This window comes from Triticum urartu, chromosome 6A, assembly GCF_056163025.1.
Source record: "Triticum urartu cultivar PI428250 chromosome 6A, HENAU_Tu73, whole genome shotgun sequence".
Classification (NCBI taxonomy): Eukaryota; Viridiplantae; Streptophyta; class Magnoliopsida; order Poales; family Poaceae; genus Triticum; species Triticum urartu.
Window position 1 is genome coordinate 98068654 of NC_141878.1, and position 26048 is coordinate 98094701.

The following is a 26048-nucleotide window of genomic DNA, read 5'->3' on the forward strand; positions in this document are numbered from 1 at the left end:
GGGCCTGGCGACCACGTGGAGCGTTGGGACGGAAATGACCTTGGCGGCAAGGGGAGCAGCCTTCTCCTCGGCAGCAGAGACGTCCGCGCCCTCTGGCGGCTTCCTGAAGCCATTGGCTAAGTCGAGGTCCTGATGGCGGTAGGCGATATTGCTGAAGACCAGGAAGAGGGCATCACGAGCAAGCTTCCGGGCTTCCGTCATGAAGTGACCGGCCCTCCCCTCTTCATGCACCTTTAGCTTGTCGATCAGCTCGTTGAAGAAGACACCTAGCTTGACGTCGAGGACCGCTTGCCTGCTGACCGAGAAGATTGGCCCTTCCATACCCATCGCTGGAGCTTGGGTGGTGAGGCGCTCGGCAATATCGATCAAGCTCTTGATCCAGAGGTTGACCTGTTCGGAGTGATTCACCAGTTGGTCCTATGCATCCTTCCGGAGACGCCTGGCAGTGTCCAAGTCTTTTGTCAGCTGCTGCTCACGGGCCCCGCTGGACTCTACCGAGCTCTCCAAGCTGCCGATCCTGGCTTTCAGGTCTTCAATGGTGCTGTTGGCGGTCCCGAGGTCTTGACCCTTGGAGGAGAGCTGCGATTGTGTATCCTTCAAAAGGGTCTCCACTTTCTGCACCTCCTCCTTGAGGGTCGCGACCTCCTTGGCGCTCCCGGCAAGCTCTTCCGTCAGCTTGGTCACCTGTTTGTCAAGAGCAGTCTTGGCAGAGGAAGCAACGACAAGGTCATCAGCAAGTTTCTTCAACTGGGTAGCGGAATCAGCAGTGAGGGCGTCTAGGGCGGCCTTGTGTTTTTCCTCTAGCTCCTTGGCCCGCTGCTGCATAAGGGCTTCCAGATCATCGTCTTTGGCACGGAGGGTGGCCTCAAGTTTCTCCTCCCAAGAAGAGATGTCTTGCTCCCTGGCATCCAGAAGCGCCTTGCGCTCTACCATGCAAGCCTCCCGGGCAATGACATCCTCCCTCGCCATCGAGATCATCTCTTACTGCTTCATTAAGACTTGGAACTGCTTGCCGTGCCAGTCGCGCAGCTCGTTGCCCTTGTCCTTCAGTTGCTGATCCACCTTTTTGGCAGACTTGCGCTGCTCCTTGAGCACCTGCCATTTCTAGTTATGACGGCCCCACATCTATTTAATGCCTGCCACCATGGATTCCAGGAAGGACAAATCCATCACGATAGCAATAGAGTCATCCGCCTCATCGACCTCTTGATATAGTGACGCCAAGATACGCTAGAGCTCCTCGTCAAGTTTCACGCTCGTCGCCACTGACGAGGCGGGGGCTCCAAGCCCAGGCTATGTGAGCACTAGTGCCACTGACCTGAGGATGGCTGCGAGCCCCCTGCCGCGGTACCAAATGAGGGAAGGGGGTCCATGGTCTGAAGGGGAGCATTCTCCTCGACCATCTCCCCCGCCCTGGGCACGCCGTCGAGAACTTGCTCCGTTTCCATCGGAGGCTCATTTACGCTCCCGACAACAAGCTTGTCGGCTTCATCTGCGACATCCCTCCCTATGCTGGCCACTTCCTCCAGTAGTTCAGGCTCTTCGACCTGAGGTACTGCAAGTGAGGATAACAAGCAATGATAAGGAAACAGAAGTATTAGAGAGCCAGAAGCATGGAACGGGGGGATAAAAGAAAGAAGCAAGAAAAGGAAGCAAACCGGTTACCTAGAGGAGTCTACCATGCGGAAGCTTAAGTCTCCCCGACAACATTGCCTGCCGTGCCATGATTCCCGTCCCCCTTCGCAACAACCACAACATGGTCCTGAACGGATCCTTCCATGACAATCCTTGCCGGGGAACCTTCGAGTTGGACAACGGGCAGAGCGAGCCCTTCCTGAAGGGGCTCCCCCTGGGTCTTCTCTCCTCCTCCTCCAGCCGGGAAGGATGGGAGCTCCTCTGCATCGTTCCCCGTGGGAGGAACCAATCCCGTGCTCTCATGTCGGGGGTGCTACCTCTTGAGCATGCGTTGGTTTTCCCTTGAAGAGGAAAGGGTGATGCAGCAAAGTAGCGTAAGTATTTCCCTCAGTATTTGAGAACCAAGGTATCAATCCAATAGGAGGTAACACACAAGTCCCTAATACCCGTACAAACAAACAAGAACCTCGCAACTAACATGATAAAGGGGTTGTCAATCCCTTCACGGTCACTTACGAAAGTGAGATCTCATAGAGATAATAAGATAAATATTTTTGGTATTTTTATTGTATAGATTGGAAAATAAAGATTGCAAAATAAACAATGATAGAAATAGCAAGTAGATAGGAAAATAATATAATGGAAAATCGACCCGGGGCCATAGGTCTCACTAGTGGCTTCTCTCACGATAGCAAATTCTACGGTGGGTGAACAAATTACTGTCGAGCAATTGATAGAAAAGCGCATAGTTATGAGAATATCTAGGCATGATCATGTATATAGGCATCACGTCCGCGACAAGTAGACCGAAACGATTTTGCATCTACTACTATTACTCCACGCATCGACCGCTATCCATCATGCATCTAGAGTATTAAGTTCATAAGAACAGAGTAACGCATTAGGCAAGATGACATGATGTAGAGGGATAAACTCAAGCAATATGATATAAACCCCATCTTTTTATCCTCGATGGCAACAATACAATACATGCCTTGCTACCCCTGCTGTCACTTGGAAAGGACACCGCAAGATTGAACCCAAAGCTAAGCACTTCTCCCATTGCAAGAAAGATCAATCTAGTAAGCCAAACCAAACTGATAATTCGAAGAGACTTGCAAAGATATTAAATCATGCATAAAAGAATTCAGAGAAGAATCAAATATTGTTCATAGATAATCTTGATCATAAACCTACAATTCATGAGATCTCGACAAACACATCGCAAAAAGAATTACATCGAATAGATCTCCAAGAGAATCGAGGAGAACTTTGTATTGAGATCCAAAGAGAGAGAGGGAGAAGAAGCCATCTAGCTAATAACTATGGACCCGAAGGTCTGTGGTAAACTACTCACACATCATCGAAGAGGCTATGGTGTTGATGTAGAAGCCCTCCGTGATCGATTCCCCCTCCAGCGGAGCACCGGAAAAGGCCCCAAGATGGGATCTCACGGGTACAAAAGGTTGCGGTGGTGGAAATAGGGTTTCGTGGTGCTCTCAGATGTTTTCGGGGTATATGAGTATATATAGGCGAAAGAATAAGGTCGGCGGAGCCACGAGGGGCCCATGAGGGTGGGGGGCGCGCCTACCCCCCGGGGCGCGTCCTCCTACCTCGTGGCGGCCTCATTTCTTCCCCGACGTCCACTCCAAGTCTCCTAGATTGCGTTTGTTCCAAAAATAACTCCCCCGAAGGTTTCATTCCATTTGGATTCCGTTTGATATTCCTTTTGTGCGAAACACTGAAATAGGCAAAAAAACAGCAATTTGCACCGGGCGTTTGGTTAGTAGGTTAGTCCCAAAAATAATATAAAAAGGTATATTAAAGCCCATTAAACATCCAAAACAGATAATATAATAGCATGGAACAATAAAAATTATAGATACATTGGAGACGTATCAAGCATCCCCAAGCTTAATTCCTGCTCGTCCTCGAGTAGGTAAATGATAAAAACAGAATTTTTAATGTGGAATGCTACCTAGCATAATTCTCAATGTAATTTTCTTTATTGTGGCATGAATGTTCAGATACGAAAGATTCAAGACAAAAGTTTAATATTGACATAAAAATAATAATACTTTGAGCACACTAACAAATCAATCATGTCTTCTCAAACTAACATGGCAAAAGAAAGTTATCCCTACAAAATCATATAGTCTGGCTATGCTCTATCTTCATCACACAAAGTATTTAATCATGCACAACCCCGATGACAAGCCAAGCAAATGTTTCATACTTTTGATGTTCTCAAACTTTTTCAATCTTCACGCAATATATGAGCGTGTGCCATGGATATAGCACTATAGGTGGAATATAATGGTGGTTGTGGAGAAGACAAAAAGGGAGAAGATAGTCTCACATCAACTAGGCGTATCAACATGCTATGGAGATGCCCATCAATAGATATCAATGTGACTGAGTAGGGATTTCCATGCAACAGATGCACTAGAGCTATAAGTGTACGAAAGCTCAACAAAAGAAACTAAGTGGGTGTGCATCCAACTCGCTTGCTCACGAAGACCTAGGGCATTTTGAGGAAGCCCATCATTGGAATATACAAGCCAAGTTCTATAATGTAAAATTCCCACTAGTAAATGAAAGTGACAACATAGGAGACTCTCTATCATGAAGATCATGGTGCTACTTTGAAGCACAAGTGTGGTAAAAGGATAGTAACATTGTCCCTTCTCTCTTTTTCTCTCATTTTTTCTTTTTTTATTTGGGCCTTTTCTCTCCTTTTTTGTGTCCTTCTTTTTCTTTTCGTCCGGATTCTCATCCCGACTTGTGGGGGAATCATAGTCTCCATCGTCCTTTCCTCACTTGGGACAATGCTCTAATAATGATGATCATCACACTTTTATTTACTTACAACTCAAAAATTACAACTCGATACCTAGAACAAAATATGACTCTATATGAATGCCTCCGGCGGTGTACCAGGATGTGCAATGAATCCAGAGTCACATGTATGAAAGAATTTTAAAGGTGGCTTTGCCACAAATTCGATGTCAACTACATGATCATGCAAAGCAATATGACAATGATGTAACATGTCATAACAAACGGAACGGTGGTAAGTTTCATGGTAATATATCTCGGAATGGCTATGGAAATGCCATAATAGGTAGGTATGGTGGCTGTTTTGAGGAAGGTATATGGTGGGTGTATGGTACCTGTGAAAGTTGCGCAGTACTAGAGAGGCTAGCAATGGTGGAAGGGTGAGAGTGCGTATAATCCATGGACTCAACATTAGTCATAAAGAACTCACATACTTATTGCAAAAATCTATTAGTTATCGAAACGAAGTACTACGCGCATGCTGCTAGGGGGATAGATTGGTAGGAAAAGACCATCACTCGTCCCCGACCACCACTCATAAGGAAGACAATCAATAAATAAATCATGCCCCGACTTCATCACATAACGGTTCACCATACGTTCATGTGATAATCCACAAGTATAGGGGATCGCAACAGTTTTCGAGGGTAGAGTATTCAACCCAAATTTATTGATTCAACACAAGGGGAGCAAAAGAATATTGTCAAGTATTAGTAGCTGAGTTGTAAATTCAACCACACCTGGAAACTTAATATCTGCAGCAGGGTATTTAGTAGCAAAGTAATACGATAGTAGTGGTAACAGTGGTAAAAGTAACATTTTTGGTTTTATAGTAACTGTAACAGTAGCAATGGAAAAGTAAATAAGCGAAGAACAATATATGGAAAGCTCGTAGGCATTGGATCGGTGATGGAGAATTATGTCGGATGCGATCGATCATGCAACAGCTATAACATAGGGTGACACAGAACTAGCTCCAGTTCATCAATGTAATGTAGGCATGTATTCCGAATATAGTCATACGTGCTTATGGAAAAGAACTTGCATGACATCTTTTGTCCTACCCTCCCGTGGCAGCGGGGTCCAATTGGAAACTAAGGGATATTAAGGCCTCCTTTCAATAGAGTACCGGACCAAAGCATTAACACATAGTGAATACATGAACTCCTCAAACTACGGTCATCATCGGGAGTGGTCCCGATTATTGTCACTTCAAGGTTGCTGGATCATAACACATAGTAGGTGACTTTTGACTTGCAATATAGGATCAAGAAATCACATATACTCAAGAAAACATAATAGGTTCAGATCTGAAATCATGGCACTCGGGCGCTAGTGACAAGCATTAAGCATAGCAAAGTCATAGCAACATCAATCTCAGAACATAGTGGATACTAGGGATCAAACCCTAACAAAACTAACTCGATTACATGATAAATCTCATCCAACCCATCACCGTCCAGCAAGCCTACAATGGAATTACTCACGCATGGCGGTGAGCATCATGAAATTGGTGATGGAGGAAGGTTGATGATGACGATGGCGACGGATTCCCCTCTTCGGAGCCCCAAACGGACTCCAGATCAGCCCTACCTAGAGAGTTTAGGGCTTGGCGGCGGCTCCATATCGTAAAACGTGATGAATCCTTCTCTTTGATTTTTTTCTCCCCCCGAACACGAATATATGGAGTTGGAGTTGAGGTCGGTGGAGCACCAAGGGGCCCACGAGGCAGGGGGCGCGCCTCCCACCCTTGTGGACAGGGTGTGGGCCCCCTGGCCTTGATTCTTTCGCCAGTATTTTTTATATATTCCAAAATAATTCTCCGTTGATTTTCAGGTCATTTCGAGAACTTTTATTTCTGCACAAAAATAACACCATGGCAATTCTGCTGAAAATAGCGTCAGTCCGGGTTAGTTCCATTCAATTCATGCAAGTTAGAGTCCAAAACAAAGGTAAAAGTGTTTGGAAAAGTAGATACGATGGAGACGTATCAACTCCCCCTAGCTTAAACCTTTGCTTGTCCTCAAGCAATTCAGTTGATAAACTGAAAGTGATAAAGAAAAACTTTTACAAACTCTGTTTGCTCTTGTTGTTGTAAATATGTAAAGCCAACATTCAAGTTTTCAGCAAAGATTATGAACTAACCATATTCACAATAACACTTAGGTCTCATGTTTACTCATATCAATGGCATAATCAACTAGCGAGCAATAATAATAAATCTCGGATGACAACACTTTCTCAAAACAATCATAATATGATATAACAAGACGGTATCTCGCTAGCCCTTTCTAAGACCGCAAAACATAAATGCAGAGCACCTTTAAAGATCATGGACTGACTAGATATTGTAATTCATGGTAAAAGAGATCCATTCAAGTCATTCTCAATGTAAACTAACAGTAATGAATGCAAATGACATCGGTGCTCTCCAACTGGTGCTTTTTAATAAGAGTATGATGACTCAACATAAAAGTAAATAGACATGCCCTTCACAGAGGGAAGCAAGGATTTGTAGAGGTGCCAGAGCTCGGTTTTGAAATAGATATGAACAATATTTTGAGCGGTATACTTTCATTGTCAACATAACAACCGAGAGATCTCGATATCTTCCATGCTACACACATTATAGGCGGTTCCAAAGCAGAATGGTAAAGTTTATACTCCCCCACCACCAACAAGCATCAATGTCTTGCCCGAAACAACGGGTGCCTCCAACTAACAACAATCCTGGGGGAGTTTTGTTTGCAATTATTTTGTTTTGATTTGCTTAAAGCATGGGACTGGGCATCCCGGTGACCAGCCATTTTCTCGTGAGTGAGGAGCGGAGTACACTCCTCTTGAGAATAACCCGCCTAGCATGGAGGATACAGACAACCTTAGTTGATACATGAGCTATTCGAGCATACAAAACATAATGTTTATTTGAAGGTTTCGAGTTTGGCACATACAAATTTACTTGGAACAACAGGTAGATACCATATATAGGTAGGTATGGTGGACTCATATGGCATAACTTTGGGGTTTATGGAATTGGATGCACAAGCAGTATTCCCTCTTAGTACAGGTGAAGGCTAGAAAAAGGCTGGGAAGTGACCAGCTAGAGATCGACAACAGTCATGAACATGCATTAAAATTAATCAACACCGAATGCAAGCATGAGTAGGATATAATTCACCATGAACATAAATATCGTAGAGGCTATTTTGATTTTGTTTCAACTACATGCGTGAACATGTGCCAATTCAAGCCACTCGAATCGTTCAAAGGAGGATGCCACCCCATCATACCACATCACAACCATTTTAATAGCATGTTGTCACGCAAGGTAAACCATTATAAACTCCTAGCTAATTAAGCATGGCATAATCAACTATAATCTCCAATTGTCATTGCAAACATGTTTCTTTCATAATAGGCTGAATCAGGAACAATGAACTAATCATATTTACAAAAACAAGAGAGGTCGAGTTCATACCAGCTTTTCTCATCTCAATCAATTCATCATATATCGTCATTGTTGCCTTTCACTTGCACGACCGAATAGTGTGGATAATAATAATAGTGCACGTGCATTGGACTAAGTTGGAATCTGCAGGCATTCAATTCAAGGGAGAAGACAAGGTAATATGGGCTCTTGGGTTAGATCAACAATAATGCATATAAGATCCACTCAAAATTTTCATCGTGGTCTTCTCCTCTCGACCCCAACAAGAAAAGAAATAAAATTATTTACACAGGAAAGCTCCCAACAAGCAAAATAAGAATGAGAAATCTTTTTGGGTTTTCTTTTTAATTTCTACTACTACAGGCATGGAAAGTAAACTAGTTAAAAGCTACAACTATTTTTTTTATTTTTCTTAAGGTTTATTAAACACACAAGAAGAAAGCTTAAAACAGAAAATAAACTGGCATGGATGATACAATGAAAAAGTATGAGCACCGACAACTAGCATGAGTGTGTGAACATAAATGTAATGTCGGTGAGAAATACATACTCCCCCAAGCTTAGGCTTTTGGCCTAAGTTGGTCTATTGCCACGGCTGGTCTGGCGGATATCCGAAGTTGTGACTGGGGCCGTACTGAGAAGGAGCCTCGGGTTGCCACTGGTTGGCAATCTCCTCCGGATCCCATTGGTAAACAGACTCTCGTGAAGGATCAAATTGTGGTTCCGGCTCTAGCTCTGTAGCTGATGCAGGGTTTCAGTAGGCGTGAATGACCTCCGGCGGAACAAGGTACTTGCCTACAGATAAGTCAAACAAGGAAGGAGTAGGAAAAGTGACAGTTTTATGGTGATTTTTAATCAAAAATCAGCTTGTACTTAAGCATCTTTTCCTTATTCTTAACGATAAAATCATGTGCTACCATACTCTTATAGTCTAGAAAAACAGGAGGCATCAACTTTTCTTCCTTCTCATAATGCCTAATAGGTATGTTAAAGTGTGCAGCGAGGCGCGAGGCGAAGATACCTCCCAAGATGGGGCCCTTAGTACGGTTAAGATTTAACCGCTTTGCAACAATAGCGCCCATACTAAATGTGTCATCACGGAACAAGGCATGGCACAAAATAACAATATCAGGGGCACTAAGGTTGCCACAGTTTCCGCGACCAATCAAGCATCTACTAGCAAATATTGCAAAGTAACGTAGAACAGGAAAATGTATGCTAGTAATTCTTGCATCGGAAACCTTCCTAGTTTCTCCTACAACAATTGTGTCAATAAACCCCTCCACATCGTTACGATGTGGTTCCTCTACGCTGCCCGAAAAGGGCAACTTGCAGACCTCACAAAATGCATAGAGGGACATCTCCTTATACTCATCATATAGATAGAAATCCACCGAAGGTGGTGACCTCCTAGCATGGAAATGAAAAATTTGCACAAAAATATTAGTGAGTAAGAGATACTGTTCACGTTGGTCGCGGGGGAAATCGGTGAGGCCTGCATTCTCAGCCAACTCATAAAAATCATCATAAATCCCGGTTGCTCTCAAGAAATCATCACAAGGCCATTCACACGGCCGAACTTCCACTGTGCGAGGGAGATTATATTTGGGCCTCTTATCCTCCTCACTTTGCTTATCCTTCGAGCTTCGGCTCGATGAGCCCCTCAAAAATCTCTTCATCTTTTTCTGAAAATTTCTGAAATTTTTAGTAACTTCAAAATAAAAGTGAACCAAACTCAACAAAATTGATAGCAACTACTCCTACAAGTGCCTAGAGGCCATATCATGCATTAGAACTACTTGGGACGATATAAATTTGACATGCAAGCTCAAGAACAGGGTCACCTAGGCAGCAAAAATTTGCAGCAAATAAAGCACTAGAACAAAAACTAATTGGACCATTGGAGGAGTCACATACCAAAGAACAATCCCCCAAAGCAGTTTTGTGAATGGAGCTTTGAGCTAGGAGATCGAAAATGGCAGCAAGATGAGCTAGAACTCGTGCTTGAGCTGGATGGTGATTTTTTTGGGAGGAAGAAGGAGTGTGTGGTGGCTGGTATAAGTGGAGGGGAGCCACCATGGGCCCACGAGGCAGGGGGGCGCGCCCAGGGGGGATGGGTGTGCCCTGGACCCTCATGGCCAGGTGCTTGCTCCCACTGTTGTGTTCTCAGTGCCAGATATTCTCAAATATTCTAAAAAATGATATTAAATTTTCAGGGCATTTGGAGAACTTTTATTTTCGAGGTAATTTTTTATTGCACGGATAATTCAGAAAACAGATAGAAAATACTATTTTTTTGCTTTATTTAATATAAATAACAGAAAGTAAAAAGAGGGTACAAAGAGTTGTGTTTTCTAAGTTCATCCATCTCATGCTCATCAAAAGGAATCCACTAACAAGGTTGATCAAGTATTGTTAACAAACTCATGCCGAATAACATGGAACTGGAGAAATTTCGAATAACACTAGGTTACCTCAACGGGGATATGCATGTCCCCAACAATAAGAATATCATATTTCTTCTTGATAGTAGGAAGAGGAAATTCAAAACCTCCAATAGTAGCAATTGGAATTTTCCCAATAGAATTGATGTTGTGGACTTGAGGTTGTTTCCTCGGAAAGTGTACCATATGCTCACTACCATTAACATGAAAAGTGACATTGCCTTTATTGCAATCAATAACAGTCCCTGCAGTATTCAAAAAGGGTCTTCCAAGAATAATAGACATACTATCATCCTCGGGAATATCAAGAATAACAAAGTCTGTTAGAATAGTAACGTTTGCAACCACAACAGGCACATCCTCACAAATACCGACAGGTATAGCAGTTGATTTGTCAGCCATTTGCAAAGATATTTCAGTATGTGTCAACTTATTCAAATCAAGTCTACGATACAAAGAGAGAGGCATAACACTAACACCGGCTCCAAGATCACATAAATCAGTTTTAACATAGTTTCTTTTAATGGAGCATGGTATAGTTGGTACTCCTGGATCTCCAAGTTTCTTTGGCATTCCACCCTTAAAAGTGTAATTAGCAAGCATGGTGGAAATTTCAGCTTCCGGTATCTTTCTCTTATTAGTAACAATATCTTTCATGTACTTAGCATAAGGGTTCATTTTAAGCATATCAGTCAAACGCATACGCAAAAAGATAGGTCTAATCATTTCAGCAAAGTGCTCAAAATCCTCATCATCCTTTTTCTTGAATGGTTTAGGAGTAAAAGGCATGGGTCTCTTTCCTTACCGTGCTTCCTAGCAACAAAATCTCTCTTATCATAACGTTGATTCTTTGATTGTGGGTTATCAAGATCAACACCAGGTTCAATTTATACATCATTATTATTGCTAGGTTGAGCATCAACATGAACAAAATCATTAACTTTATCACTTGGTTCATGTTCATTACCAGATTGTGTTTCAGCATCAGAAATAGAAATATCATTGGCATTCTCAGGTGTGTCAACAACAGGTTCACTAGAGGCATGCAAAGTCCTATCATTTTTTCTTTCTCTTCCTTTTAGAAGGACTAGGTGCATCAATATTAATTCTCTGAGAATCTTCCTCAATTCTTTTAGGGTGGCCCTCAGGATACAAAGGTTCCTGAGTCATTTTACCCCCACTAGTCATAACTCTAACAACATTACCATTCTTATTATTTAATTCATTGAGCAAATCATTCTGACCTTTAAGTACTTGTTCTACTTGAGTGGTAACCATAGAAGCATGTTTACTAATAAGTTTTAGTTCACCTTTAACACTAGCCATATAATCACTCAAGTGTTCAATCATATAAGCATTATGTTTCAATTGTCTACCAACATAAGCATTGAAATCTTCTTGTTTAACCATAAAATTATCAAACTCATCTAAGCATTGGCTAGCAAACTTAATAGGCGGGATTTCAGCTTTATCATATATATATAGAGAATTTACCTTTACTACCCGTGTCGGGTTATCAAGACCATGTATTTCTTCAACAGGCGGCAAACATGTATTTCTTCAATAGGTGGTAAATTCTTAACATCTTCAGTTTTTATACCTTTTTCTTTCATAGATTTCTTTGCCTCTTGCATATCTTCAGGACCGAGAAATAGAATACCCCTTTTCTTCGGATTTGGCTTAGAAGTTGGTTCAGGAAGTGTCCAATTATTTTCATTAGTCAACATATTATTCAATAGCAATTCAGCTTGATCGACAGTTCTTTCCCTGAAAACACAACAAGCACAACTATCCAGGTAGTCTCTGGAAGCATCGGTTAGTCCATTATAAAAGATATCAAGTATTTCATTTTTCTTGAGAGGATGATGAGGCAAAGCATTAAGTAATCGGAGAAGCCTCCCCCAAGCTTGTGGGAGACTCTCTTCTTCAATTTGAACAAAATTATATATTTCCCTTAAAGCAGCTTGTTTCTTATGAGCGGGGAAATATTTAGCAGAGAAGTAATAAATCATATCCTGGGGAATACGCACACAACCAGGATCAAGAGAATTAAACCATGTTTTAGCATCACCCTTTAATGAGAATGGAAATAACTTAAGGATATAGTAATATCGAGTTTTCTCATCATTAGTGAACAGGGTGGCTATATCATTTAATTTAGTAAGATGTGCCACAACAATTTTAGATTCATAGCCATAGAAAGGGTCAGATTCAACCAAAGTAATTATCTCAGGATCGACAGAGAAATCATAATCCTTATCAGTAACAAAGATAGGTGAAGTAGCATAAGCAGAATCATATTTCATTCTAGCATTCAGAGATTTTTCTTTTAGCTTAGCTAATAATTTCTTAAGATCGCTCCTATCATTGCAAGCTAAGAAATCTCTAGCCGTTTCTTTATCCATAACATAACCCTTAGGAACAACAGGCAATTCATATCTAGGGGGAGAATCTTCATCATCACTTTCATCAATATTATCAGTTTCAATAATTTAATTCTCTCTAGCCCTAGCAAGTTGTTCATCAAGAAATTCACCTAGTGGCACAGTAGTATCAAGCATAGAAGTAGTTTCATCATAAGTATCATGCAAAGCAGAAGTGACATCATCAATAACATGCGACCTATCGGAATCAATAGCATGTGTAGGTGTCGCAAGTTTACTCAAAACAGAAGGTGAATCAAGTGCAGAGCTAGATGGCAGTTCCTTACCTCCCCTCGTAGTTGAGGGAAAAATCTTGGTTCTTTGATCTTTCAAGTTCTTCATAGTGATAAACAGATATAAATCCCAAGTGACTTAAAGAATAGAGCTATGCTCCCCGGCAATGGTGCCAGAAAATAGTCTTGATAACCCACAAGTATAGGGGATCGCAACAGTTTTTGAGGGTAGAGTATTCAACCCAAATTTATTGATTCGACACAAGGGGAGCCAAAGAATATTCTCAAGTATTAGTTGTTGACTTGTCAATTCAACCACACCTGGAAACTTAATATCTGCAGTAGGGTATTTAGTAGCAAAGTAATATGATAGTAGTGATAACAGTGGTAAAAGTAATATTTTTGGTTTTATAGTAATTGTAATAGTAGCAACAGAAAAGTAAATAAGAGAAGAACAATATATGGAAAGCTCGTAGGCATTGGATTGGTGATGGAGAATTATGTCGGATGCGATCGATCATGCAACAGTTATAACAAAGGGTGACACAGAACTAGCTCCAGTTGATCAATGTAATGTAGGCATGTATTCCGAATATAGTCATACGTGCTTATGGAAAAGAACTTGCATGACATCTTTTGTCCTACTCTCCCGTGGCAGCGGGGTTCTATTGGAAACTAAGGGATATTAAGGCCTCCTTTTAATAGAGTATCGAACCAAAGCATTAACACATAGTGAATACATGAACTCCTCAAACTACGGTCATCACCGGGAGTGGTCCCGATTATTTTCACTTTGGGGTTGCCGGATCATAACACATTGTAGGCGACTATTGAGTTGCAAGATAGGATCAAGAACTCACATATATTCATGAAAACATAATAGGTTCCGATCTGAAATCATGGCACTCGGGCCCTAGTGACAAGCATTAAGCATAGCAAAGTCATAGCAAAATCAATCTCAGAACATAGTGGATACTAGGGATCAAACCCTAACAAAACTAACTCGATTACATGATAAATCTCATCCAACCCATCACCGTCTAGCAAGCCTACAATGGAATTACTCACGCATGGCGGTGAGCATCATGAAATTGGTGATGGAGGAAGGTTGATGATGACGATGGCGACGGGTTACCCTCTCCGGAGCCCCAAACGAACTCCAGATCAGCCCTCCCGAGAGAGTTTAGGGCTTGGCGGTGACTCCGTATCGTAAAACGCGATGAATCCTTCTCTCTGATTTTTCTCTCCCCGAACACGAATATATGGAGTTGGAGTTGAGGTCGGTGGATCACCAGGGGCCCATGAGGCAGGGGGCACGCCCAGGGGGGCAGGCACACCTCCCACCCTTGTGGACAGGGTGTGGGCCCCCTAGCCTTGATTCTTTCACCAGTATTTTTTATCTATTCCAAAATAATTCTCCGTTGATTTTCAGTTCATTCCGAGAACTTTTATTTCTGCACAAAAATAACACCATGGCAATTCTGCTGAAAACAACGTCAGTCCGGGTTAGTTCCATTCAAATCATGCAAGTTAGAGTCCAAAACAAGGGCAAAAGTGTTTGGAAAAGTAGATACGACGGAGACGTATCAGCGTGCTACGGGAATCACAAACTTTAGAACAAGTATTTCTCAAATTCACAACTACTCAACTAGCATGACTCTAATATCACCATCTTCATATCTCAAAACAATTATCAAGTATCAAACTTCTCATAGTATTCAATGCACTTTTTATGAAAGTTTTTATTATACCCATCTTGGATGCTATCCTAATAGGACTACTTTTATATCCAAAGAAAATTACCATGCTGTTCTAAAAGACTCTCAAAATAATATAAGTGAAGTATGAGATATCAATAATTTCTATAAAATAAAACCACCATCGTGCTCTTAAAAAGATATAAGTGAAGCACTAGAGCAAAATTATCTAGCTCAAAAGATATAAGTGAAGCACACAGAGTATTCTAATAAATTCCGATTCATGTGCGTATCTTCAAAAGGTGTGTACAGCAAGGATGATTGTGGTAAACTAATAAGAAAAGACCCAAATCATACAAGACGCTCCAAGCAAAACACATATCATGTGGTGAATAAAAATATAGCCTCAAGTAAAGTTACCAATGGACGAAGACGAAAGAGGGGATGGCTTCCGGGGCATCCCCAAGCTTAGGCTTTTGGTTTACCTTGAATTTTACCTTGGGCATCCCCAATCTTAGTCTCTTTCCACTCCTTATTCCAAAATCCATCAAATCTTTACCCAAAACTTGAAAACTTCACAACACAAAACTTCAACAGAAAATCTCATGAGCTCTGTTAGTATAAGAAAACAAACCACCACTTCAAGGTACTGTAATGAATTCATTATTTATTTATATTGGTGTTAAACCTACTTTATTACAAATTATCTATGGTTCATACCCCCCGATACTAGCCATAGATTCATCAAAATAAGCAAACAACACACGAAAAACAGAATCTGTCAAGAACAGAACAGTCTGTAGTAATCTGTAGGTTTCAAATACCTATGTAACCCCAAAAATTCTGAGATAAATTCATGGACGTGAGGAATTTGTCTATTAATAATATGCAAAAAGAATCAACCTAATCGCACTCTCCAGTAAAAAATGGCAGCTAATCTCGTGAGCGCTAAAGTTTCTATTTTTTACAGCAAGATCGCAAAGACTTCCCCCAAGTCTTCCCAAAGGTTCTACTTGGCACAAACACTAATTAAAACACAAAACCGCATCTAAACAGAATCTAGATGAATTATTTATTACTAAACAGGAACAAAAAACAAGAAATAAAATAAAATTGGGTTGCCTCCCAACAAGCGCTATCGTTTAACGCCTCTAGCTAGGCATAAAAATAAGAATAGATCTAGGTATTGTCACCTTTGGTATGCAATCCATAAGTGGCTCTCATAATAGATTAATAAGGTAATTTAATTTTCTTCCTAGGAAAGTGTTCCATGCATTTCCTTAACGGAAATTGAAATCTAACATTTCCTTCTTTCATTTCAATAATTGCACCAATCGTTCTAAGGAAAGGTCTACCAAGAATAATAGGACAAGTAGGATTGCAATCTATATCAAGAACAATGAAATCTACAGGCACATAATTCCTATTTGCAATGATAAGAACATCATTAATCCTTCCCATAGGTTCCTTAATGGTGGAATCCTTAAGATGCAAGTTTAAAGAACAATCATCAAATTCACGGAAATCTAACACATCACACAAAGTTTTTGGAATCGTGTTCCACTAGCACCCAAATCACATAAAGCATATCATTCATGATCTCTAATTTTAATTTTAATAGTAGGTTCCCACTCATCATAAAGTTTTCTAGGTATAAAAACTTCTAATTCAAGCTTTTCTTCATAGGATTGCATTAAGGCATCAACTATATGTTTGGTAAAAGCTTTATTTTGATCATAAGCATGAGGAGAATTTAGCACGGTTTGCAACAAGGAAATACAATCTATCAAAGAGAAATTATCATAATTAAATTCCTTTAAATCCAAAATAGTGGGTTCATTGCTATGTAAAGTCTTGACCTCTTCAATCCCACTTTTACCAATTTTTGCATCAAGATCTAAAAACTCCGAATCATTGGGACGCCTTTTAACTAAAGTTGACTCATCTCCAGTCCCATCATTATCAAGATTCATATTGCAAAACAAATATTAAATAGGAGACACATCAATCACTTTTAGATCTTCATCCTTATTATTGTGAAAACTAGAAGAACACACTTTTTAAAGCAATCCTTTTTAGCACGCATCCTAGCGGTTCTTTCTTTGCACTCGTCAATGGAAATTATCATAGATTTGAGAGACTCATTGATATCATGCTTAGGTGGAATAGATCTAAGTTTCAAAGAATCAACATCAAGAGAAATTCTATCCACGTTCCTAGCCAACTCATCAATCTTAGGCATTTTTCTTCAAGCAAAGCATTGAAATTCTTTTGCGAAATCATAAATTCTTGAATAGTAGTCTCAAAATCAGAGGGAATCTTATTAAAATTTCCATAAGAGTTGTTGTAGGAATTACCATAATTATTAGAGGAATTACTAGGAAACGACCTAGGGTTAAAGTTTCCTCTATACGCGTTGTTACCAAAATTGTTCCTACAAACAAAATTCACATCCATAGATTCATTATTATTCTCAATCAAAGTAGACAAAGCTGTATCATTTGGATCAGAAGAAACACTCTTATTAGCAAACAATTTCATAAGTTCATCCGTCTTTCCACTGAAAACATTAATCTCTTCTATCACATGAACCTTTTTACTAGTAGATCTTTCGGTGTGCCATTGAGAATAATTAACCATAATATTATCTAGGAGTTTAGTAGCTTCTCTTAAAGTGATTTCCACAAAAGTGCCTCCTGTGGCCGAATCTTAAAGATTTCTAGAAGCAAACTTCAATCCAGCATAAAAATTTTGTATGATCATCCATAAGTTTAATCCATGTGTAGGGCAATTACGTATCATTAATTTCATCCTCTCCCAAGCTTGTGCAACATGCTCATGATCAAGTTGCTTAAAATTCATAATATCGCTTCTAAGAGAGATGATCTTAGCGGCAGGAAAATACTTAGAGATAAAAGCATCTTTGCACTTATTCCATGAATCAATACTATTTTTAGGCAAAGACGAAAACCAAGTTTTAGCATGATCTCTAAGCGAAAATGGAAACAGCTTCAATTTAACAATATCATTATCCACATCTTTCTTCTTTTGCATATCACACAAATCAACAAAGCTGTTTAGATGGCTAGCGACATCTTCACTAGGAAGGCTGGAAAATGGATCTTTCATAACAAGGTTCAGCAAAGCAGTATTAATTTCACAAGATTCAGTATCGGCAAGAGGAGCAATCGGAGTGCTAAGAAAATCATTGTTGTTGGTATTGGAAAAATCACACAATTTAGTATTGTCTCGAGCCATCGTGACAAATAATCCAACACACAAGCACACAAGAAGCAAGCAAAAGGAGGCGAACGGAAAAGAGGGCGAATAAAACGGCAAGGGTGAAGTGGGGGGTAGGAAAACGAGAGGCAAATGGCAAATAATGTAATGCGAGGGATAAGAGTTTGTGATGGGTACTTGGTATATCTTGACTTGTGCATAGATCTCCCCGGTAATGGCACCAGAAATGGCTTGTTGACGGGAGATCAAATCTTGACTTGACTTGGTGCAACCTCCCAGGCAACGGCGCCAGAAATCCTTCTTGCTACCTCTTGAGCATGCTTGGTTTTCCCTTGAAGAGGAAAGGGTGATGCAGCAAAGTAGCGTAAGTATTTCCCACAGTTTTTGAGAACCAAGGTATCAATACCCGCACAAACAAACAAGAACCTCGCAACCAACGTGATAAAGGGGTTGTCAATCCCTTCACGGTCACTTACGAAAGTGAGATCTGATAGAGATAATAAGATAAATATTTTTGGTATTTTTATTGTATAGATTGGAAAATAAAGATTGCAAAATAAACAACGATAGAAATAGCAAGTAGATGGAAAAATAATATAACGGAAAATAGACCCCGGGCCCATAGGTTTCACTTGTGGCTTCTCTCAAGATAGCAAATTCTACGGTGGGTGAACAAATTACTGTCGAGCAATTTATTGAAAAGCGCATAGTTATGAGAATATCTAGGCATGATCATGTATATAGGCATCATGTCCGCAACAAGTAGACCGAAACGATTCTGCGTCAACTACTATTACTCCACACATTGACCGCTATCCAGCATGCCTCTAGAGTATTAAGTTCATAAGAATCGAGTAACGCATTAGGCAAGATGACATGGTGCAGTGGGATAAACTCAAGCAATATGACATATACCCCATCTTTTTATCCTCGATGGCAATAATACAATACGTGCCTTGCTACCCCTGCTGTCACTTGGAAATGACACTGCAAGATTGAACCCAAAGCTAAGCACTTCTCCCATTGCAAGAAAGATCAATCTAGTAGGCCAAACCAAACTGATAATTCGAAGAGACTTGCAAAGATATTAAATCATGCATAAAAGAATTCAGAGAAGAATCCAATATTGTTCATAGATAATCTTGATCATAAACCCAAAATTGATCGGATCTCGACAAACACACCGCAAAAAGAATTACATCGAATAGATATCCAAGAGAATCGAGGAGAACTTTGTATTGAGATCCAAAGGGAGAGGATAAGCCATCTAGCTAATGTATGGACCCGAAGGTCTGTGGTAAACTACTCACACATCATCGGAGAGGCTATGGTGTTGATGTAGAAGCCCTCCGTGATCGATTCCCCCTCTGGCGGAGCGCCGGAAAAGGCCCCAAGATGGGATCTCACGGGTACAGAAGGTTGCGGCGGTGGAAATAGGGCTTCATGGTGCTCTCGGATGTTTTTGGGGTATATGAGTATATATAGGCGAAAGAAGTAGGTCGGCGGAGCCACGAGGGGCCCACGAGGGTGGGGGGCGCGCCTACCCCCCTGGGCGCGCCCTCCTACCTCGTGGTCGCCTCGTTTCTTCCTTGACGTCCACTCCAAGTCTCCTGGATTGCGTTTGTTCCAAAAATAACTCTCCCGAAGGTTTCATTCCGTTTGGATTCTGTTTGATATTCCTTTTCTGCGAAACACTGAAATAGGAAAAAACAACAATTTGCACTAGGCCTTTGGTTAGTAGGTTAGTCCCAAAGATAATATAAAAAAGGTATATTAAAGCCCATTAAACATCCAAAACAGATAATATAATAGCATGGAATAATAAAAAATTATAGATACGTTGGAGACGTATCAGGGGGCTGAGCTGGGGGCTCGGTGTCGGGATGTTTGTGCTGCTCCCCGCCAGGCCCGTACCCTCCATAGTCTTCGGCGAGTACATACGCTTGAGCCGTTTCGACCGATGGATGAGGGTCTCCGTCTCTTCCTCCTCCTCATTATCAACAAAGGCAAGCAAGATCAGCCAACAAATGCAAGCAAGCATACTAAAGCTACAACAAGAAGAAGGGGGGGAGTGGCCTCCCTTACTCTTCATCGATGAGCATGGAGCCTAGCTCGAATTCTATAGGCGGCGAAGACGCCCTGCTTCTCTTCTGGAGCGGAGGGATAGAGCTCCCCGGTGGCTTCGAGCCTTGCCGAGACACAGGGGCTCCAGCGAGGATGAGCTCTGCGAAGAACCCGAGCCAGACTCAGAAATGGAGTCGCTTCCCATGAGCCTTGATTGCTTGGCGGGAGAGGATTTGGCCTCAGCAAGGCGAGAAGACTGTTGGCGCACCACGTCCGACTTGCTGCCCTTGAAGGTAGTCTTCTTAGCAGCAAGTACGGGATCAGGGGCCACTGCTCCCCGAGTGGCAGCACACCTGTGAGGGCCCTGGTCCATAACTGGCTCGAGGGCTCGAGGGCACGGGGGGCGGGGAGATCTTTAGTACCGGTTGGTAACACCAACCGGTACTAAAAGGTTTGGGGGGTTTTGTTTTATTTTTTTATTTTTCCTTTAGTTTTGTGTTTTCCATTTCATTTTTTATTTGCTGGTATTTTATGATACTACTGTTGGAAATATGCCCTAGAGGCAATAATAAATTAGTTATATTATATTTCCTTGTTCATGATAATCGTTTATTATCCATGCTAGAATTGTATTGATAGGAAACTCAGATACATGTGTGGATACATAGACAACACCATGTCCCTAGTAAGCCTCTAGTTGACTAGCTCGTTGATCAATAGATGGTTACGGTTTCCTGACCATGGACATTGGATGTCGTTGATAACGGGATCACATCATTAGGAGAACGATGTGATGGACAAGACCCAATCCTAAGCCTAGCACAAAGATCGTGTAGTTCGTATGCTAAAGCTTTTCTAATGTCAAGTATCATTTCCTTAGACCATGAGATTGTGCAACTCCCGGATACCGTAGGAATTCTTTGGGTGTACCAAACGTCACAACGTAATTGGGTGACTATAAAGGTACACTACAGGTATCTCCGAAAGTGTCTGTTGGGTTGGCACGAATCGAGACTGGGATTTGTCACTCCGTGTAAGCGGAGAGGTATCTCTGGGCCCACTCGGTAGGACATCATCATAATGTGCACAATGTGATCAAGGAGTTGATCATGGGATGATGTGTTACGGAACGAGTAAAGAGACTTGCCGGTAACGAGATTGAACAAGGTATCGGTATACCGACGATCGAATCTCGGGCAAGTATCGTACCGCTAGACAAAGGGAATTCTATAGAGGATTGATTAAGTCCTTGACATCGTGGTTCATCCGATGAGATCATCGTGGAACATGTGGGAGCCAACATGGGTATCCAGATCCCGCTGTTGGTTATTAACCGGAGAACGTCTCGGTCATGTCTGCATGTCTCCCGAACCCGTAGGGTCTACACACTTAAGGTTCGATGACGCTAGGGTTATAAAGGAAGCTTGTATGTGGTTACCGAATGTTGTTCGGAGTCCCGGATGAGATCCCGGACGTCACGAGGAGTCCCGGAATGGTCCAGAGGTAAATATTTATATATACGAAGTCCTATTTCGGCCATCGGGACAAGTTTCGGGGTCATCGGTATTGTACCGGGACCACCGGAAGGGTCCCGGGGGCCCATCGGGTGGGGCCACCTATCCCGGAGGGTCCCATGGGCTGAAGTGGGAAGGGATCCAGCCCAAAGTGGGCTAGGGCGCCACTTCCCTTATGGCCCATGCGCCTAGGGTGAAGGGGGAACCCTAAGGAAGAGTCCCAAGGAGGGAAGGCACCTCCTAGGTGCCTTGGGGGGGGAGGGAAACCTCCCCTGGCCGCCGCCCCCTAGGAGATTGGATCTCCTAGGGCTGGCGCACCCCCCCTTGGGCTCCCTATATATAGTGAGGGTAGGAGGGCCTCTTGAGAGACACCTTATGCCTTTGGTGCAGCCCCTCCCTCTCTCCTAAGTCCTTCTCCTCTCCCGTGGTGCTTGGCGAAGCCCTGCAGGATTGCCACGCTCCTCCACCACCACCATGCCGTTGTGCTGCTGCTGGATGGAGTCTTCCTCAACCTCTCCCTCTCTCCTTGCTGGATCAAGGCGTGGGAGACGTCACCGGGCTGTACGTGTGTTGAACGCGGAGGTGCCGTCCGTTCGGCACTTGGTCATCGGTGATTTGGATCACGACGAGTACGACTCCATCAACCCCGTTCACTTGAACGCTTCCGCTTAGCGATCTACAAGGGTATGTAGATGCACTCTCCTTCCCCTCGTTGCTGGTCTCTCCATAGATAGATCTTGGTGACACGTAGGAAAATTTTGAATTTCTGCTACGTTCCCCAACAGTGGCATCATGAGCTAGGTCTATGCGTAGTTTCTATGCACGAGTAGAACACAAAGTAGTTGTGGGCGTTGATTTTGTTCAATATGCTTGCCGTTACTAGTCTTATCTTGATTCGGCGGCATCGTGGGATGAAGCGGCCCGGACCAACCTTACACGTATGCTTACGTGAGACCGGTTCCACCGACTAACATGCACTAGTTGCATTAGGTGGCTGGCGGGTGTCTGTCTCTCCCACTTTAGTCGGATCGGATTTGATGAAAAGGGTCCTTATGAAGGGTAAATAGCAATTGGCATATCACGTTGTGGTTTTGCGTAGGTAAGAAACGTTCTTGCTAGAAACCCATAGCAGCCACGTAAAACATGCAAACAACAATTAGAGGACGTCTAACTTGTTTTTGCAGGGTATGCTATGTGATGTGATATGGCCAAAAGGATGTGATGAATGATATATGTGATGTATGAGATTGATCATGTTCTTGTAATAGGAATCACGACTTGCATGTCGATGAGTATGACAACCGGCAGGAGCCATAGGAGTTGTCTTAATTTATTTATGACCTGCGTGTCAACATAAACGTCATGTAATTACTTTACTTTATTGCTAACCGTTAGCTGTAGAAGTAGAAGTAATAGATGACGTGACAACTTCATGGAGACACGATGATGGAGATCATGATGATCGAGATCATGGTGTCATGCCGGTGACGATGATGATCATGGAGCCCCAAGATGGAGATCAAAGGAGCTATATGATATTGGCCATATCATGTCACTATTATTTGATTGCATGTGATGTTTATCATGTTTATACATCTTATTTGCTTAGAACGACGGTAGTAAATAAGATGATCTCTCATTAAAATTTCAAGAAAGTGTTCCCCCTAACTGTGCACCGTTGCGACAGTTCGTAGTTTCGAAGCACCACGTGATGATCGGGTGTATAGATTCTTACATTCGAATACAACAGGTGTTGACGAGCCTAGCATGTACAGACATGGCCTCGGAACACATGCAAACACTTAGGTTGACTTGACGAGCCTAGCATGTACAGACATGGCCTCGGAACACAGAAGACCAAAAGGTCGAGCATGAGTCGTATAGAAGATACGATCAACATGAAGATGTTCACCGATGTTGACTAGTCCGTCTCACGTGATGATCGGACACGGCCTAGTTGACTCGGATCATGTAATCACTTAGATGACTAGAGGGATGCCTATCTGAGTGGGAGTTCATAAGATGAACTTGTTTATCCTGAACATAGTCAAAAGGATTTTGCAAATTATGTCGTAGCTCGCGCTTCAGTTCTACTGTTTAGATATGTTCCTAGAGAAAATTTAGTTGAAAGTTGATAGTAGCAATTATGCGGACTAGGTCCGTAAACCGAGGATTGTCCTCATTGCTTCATAGAAGGCTTATGTCCTTAATGCACCGCTCAGTGTGCTGAACCTCGAACGTTGTCTGTGGATGTTGTGAACATCTGACATACACGTTTTAATAACTACGTGATAGTTCAGTTAAACGGTTTAGAGTTGAGGCACCGAAGACGGTTTTTGAAACGTCGCGAAACATATGAGATGTTTCGAGGGCTGAAATTGGGATTTCAGGCTCGTGCCCACGTCAAGAGGTATAAGACCTCCGACGATTTTCTTAGCCTGCGAACTAAGGAGAAAAGCTCAATTGTTGTGCTTGTGCTCAGATTGTCTGAGTACAACAATCGCTTGAATCAAGTGGGAGTTGATCTTCCAGATGAAATAGTGATGGTTCTCCGAAGTCATTACCACCAAGCTGCTAGAGCTTCGTGTTGAACTATAATATATCAGGGATATATATGATGATCCTTGAGATATTCACGATGTTTGACACCGCGAAAGTAGAAATCAAGAAGGAGCATCAATTGTTGATGGTTGGTGAAACCACTAGTTTCAAGAAGGGCAAGGGAACAAAGGGATACTTCATGAAACGGAAATTCAGCTGCTGCTCTAGTGAAGAAACCCAAGGTTGAACCCAAACCCGAGACCGAGTGCTTCTGTAATAAGGGGAACAGCCACTGGAGCAGAATTACCCTAGATACTTGGTAGATGAGAAGGCTGGCAAGGTCGATAGAAGTATATTGGATATACATTGTGTTGATGTTTACTTTACTAGTACTCCTAGTAGCACCAGGGTATTAGATACCGGTTCGGTTGCTAAGGGTTAGTAACTCGAAATAAAAGCTACGGAATAAACGGAGACTAGCTAAAGGTGAGCTGACGATATGTGTTGGAAGTATTTCCAATGTTGATATGATCAAGCATCGCACGCTCCCTCTACCATCGAGATTGGTGTTTGCGTTGAGCATAGACATGATTGGATTATGTCTATCGCAATACGGTTATTCATTTAAGGAGAATAACGGTTACTCTGTTTATTTGAATAATACCTTCAATGGTCTTGCACCTAAAATGAATGGTTTATTGAATCTCGATCGTAGTGATACACATGTTCATGCCAAAAGATAGTAATGATAGTACCACCTACTTGTGGCACTGCCACTTAAGTCATATCGGTATAAAACGCATGAAGAAGCTCCATGTTGATGGATCTTTGGGCTCACTCGTTTTTGAAAAGTTTGAGGCATGCGAACCATGTCTATTGGTGTATATGCATGAAGAAACTCCATGCAAATGGACCGTTTGGACTCACTTGATTTTGAATCACTTGAGACATGCAAATCATACCACATGGGCAAGATGACTGAAAGCCTCGTTTTCAGTAAAATGGAACTGGAAAGCAACTTGTTGGAAGTAATACATTTTGATGTGTGCAGTCCAATGAGTGCTGAGGCATGTAGTGGATATCGTTATGTTCTTACTTCACAGATGATTTGAGTAGATGTTGAGTATATTTACTTGATGAATCACGAGTCTGAATTATTGAAAGGTTCAAGTAATTTCAGGGTGAAGTTGAAAGATCGTCGTGACGAAAGGATAAAAGATCTATGATATGATCATAGAGATGAATATCTGAATTACGAGTTTGGCACAGAATTAAGACATTGTGGAAATTGTTTCACAACTAATACAGCCTGGAACACCATAGTGTGATGGTGTGTCCGAACATCATAACTGCACCCTATTGGATATGATGCATACCATGATGTCTCTTATCGAATTACCACGATAGTTTATGGGTTAGGCATTAGATACAACCACATTCACTTTAAATAGGGCACCACGTAATTCCGATGAGATGACACCGTATGAACTATGGTTTAGAGAAACCTAAGCTGTCATTTCTTAAAAGTTTGGGGCTGCGACGCTTATGTGGAAAAGTTTCAGGCTGATAAGCTCGAACCCAAAGCGGAAAAATGCATCTTCATAGGACACCCAAAACAGTTGGGTATACCTCCTGTCTCAAATCCGAAAGCAATAAGGGATTGTTTCTAGAATCGGGTCCTTTCCCGAGGAAAAGTTTCTCTTGAAAGAATTGAGTGGGAGGATGGTGGAGACTTGATGAGGTTATTGAACCGTCTCTTCAACTAGTGTGTGGCAGGGCACAGGAAGTTGTTCCTGTGGCACCTACACCAATTGAAGTGGAAGCTTATGATAGTGATCATGAAACTTCAGATCAAGTCACTAACAAACCTCGTGGGATGACAAGGATGCGTACTACTTCAGAGTGGTACGTAATCCTGTCTTTGAAGTCATGTTGCTAGACAACAATGAACCTACGAGCTATGGAGAAGCG

General features: G+C 41.9%; 1 pseudogene; it reads right to left on the reverse strand.

Moving 5' to 3' along the window:
• Positions 1-417: 417 nt before the first annotated feature.
• LOC147964212 (uncharacterized) lies at positions 418-1125 on the reverse strand (annotated as a pseudogene).
• Positions 1126-26048: the final 24923 nt, after the last annotated feature.